The following is a 2,441-nucleotide window of genomic DNA, read 5'->3' on the forward strand; positions in this document are numbered from 1 at the left end:
ATATGCCTAAATCTATTTTTGTGTTTCACAGAAGAAATACATTCAATTTGAAATGAGTTGAGGCATCCACATGTTTGCTATTGTAAGTCATCAAAAGGCTTCATGGCATGTAAAAGCTGACCATAGATGAAAAGGTGAATTTGGCTTTGCAATGTTGTGCGTCCTTGTGAAGTGTCATCATACTTTTCAAATGCAATGCGTTCGGGTCCACAAATCAAGGATGCAAAGAGAATAAACAGATGAAGCCATCCTTCCACACCTTTCAAAACATACAAACACTATAATTCATTCCAAACAAGAAAAGATTACCCAGGTGCACTGCTGCTACTGGCATAAAGCCGAAGGTGAAATATGGAGCAAGGATAAATGGGGTGTGTTAAATACACCATGTTTCCATCAGTCGGCCAAAGTGAACCGCGTGTGCCATCTCCCAGAATTCTGTTCAGTTCTCTTATCAGGAACAGGCCTCTTATCTCATAGCTCCATAACAGCAAACACACTCACACAAAAACAAGCGTACACACACTCCAAAACACACACACACACACACACACTGTTCTAACACCAATGCCGATGCTGAATTATCTTCATCAGTTTGTAGCTAGGTGACATTTGGTTGCTTTTTTGTCCATCAGAGATATAAACATGAATCTCATTGGCAGTATGAAAGCAAAGGCAAAAAGCGATGCGTCAGATTTTATTAGTAAAAGTGTAAGTTGCAAATGTTCCAATGTTTAAATTTTACTTTTCCATACAAGCCTGATTATCCACCTAAAAAAAGAAGATTTTTAAAGGTCAAAAAGGATACCATATGGCTGCACCCAAGGAGCTCTAATAAACCTGGAGAAAGCGGTTGGATTTCCATTAATCTCAAATGGCAGTTGAAAGGCTATCATTCCTGAAAGCACGAGAGCTGGATGTTCCCTGAATGCTTTTGAAGCAATTACTGTAGTATAATGGATTTCTTGGGACACATGTTGTATCCATATTTTTTTTTATTCCAAAGCTATCAATGACCATCTAAGCAGAAAGATAATTTTTGCCAATTTAATATGACATTGGGTCAAAACAAACCAGTCAAACACTGACCCCATGAGGGCATCATTGTCAAAATGTTACATTTAAGAAGAGGTATCTCAAATCTGCAATTTCTGTTAAACTCATCTTTCATTGAGCTGCATGTGAAAGAGAGCTCTGACATTCAGCGCATACCCAATTTTAATGGGTTGATGCTTTTCCATTTGATGCGCTGACCTGCGGTCACGTCTTCCTCTTGCGACTGTAGCTGGTGCTCTAATCTGTTATTAGTCTGTCTAGTTGTAAAAACAGCTTTACTAATAGCGCCTCATTTTCAATTTTACTCATTTTGTCCTGATTAAAACTTTCTTCATTAATGTAGCAAAATTAGACAAAGTTTTATGTCCCGGGGGAACCTATAAAATCCCTTTCCTCATTAAGTAGTATTAGCAGTTAAGACATCATTGCAAGGTGGCTTTAATTACTTTTTGACATTAATAACATGAGACTGGATTCAGATTTGTTGTTGATGGGCTAAATTTATATGATCGTAAACACCTGCATACATGGGCCTTGTTTTTTTCTTCAGGTTGAATGAAAGTGAGAAACTCATCGACCAAAATTTTCATTGAGGCATCAGCAGTTTTCATTTTATTGACTGACTTCACTTCAGATCCGACATCTGATTAATTCATTTTTATACTCCAAGGATGCTAATAAGGTCATTGTTGTTTTGTAGACACAACTAGTTTTTGGACATAATTAAAAAGCACTGAAATTATAAATCAAATAATACCACATTTTGAGTGATTTTTTTTTTAAATAATTAAATAAATAAAACTAATTAGTTTGAGTTAAACAATGTGAGTTAAATACATAATAATATGGTCAGATATATGTTCCTCGCATTCTAATGCTTCCTGCTCATTTCTATATCAGTTCATGAGCAATATCTTCAGGCTAAAAATGTATCCTGTGATATTCCATAATTTACATCATAGGGCTGTACTGACACCTAGTGGACAGTATGTTTAATATGATCATTATTTTGTGTTTTATAATTCAGCAACATATTGCTCAGAAGAGTGTATACAGTTATAGCAAAGGCATTGATTTTCTTTTTCTTTGAATATATTTGCTATTTATGGATATTAACCTCCTGTTATCAATTCACTCATATTTGCTCACCAATCCAAAACTCAGTAAATAAACAACTATTGTCCTCATTGTTATGTGGTAATTCAGAGCTATTGATCATTCTTGACAATCAGTTTGCCCAATATTCAAATGACAGTGATTGTGTGTGATGTAATGTACCTATGTTTCTCAAATGCTTAGTCTTACTTGCCTCTTTGTCTATTTATAACAGCTGAACACAGGAGAGGTATTTACAAGTGAACACACACACTGAAGTGAACACACAC

This window comes from Squalius cephalus (assembly GCF_949319135.1).
Source record: "Squalius cephalus genome assembly, chromosome: 6".
Classification (NCBI taxonomy): Eukaryota; Metazoa; Chordata; class Actinopteri; order Cypriniformes; family Leuciscidae; genus Squalius; species Squalius cephalus.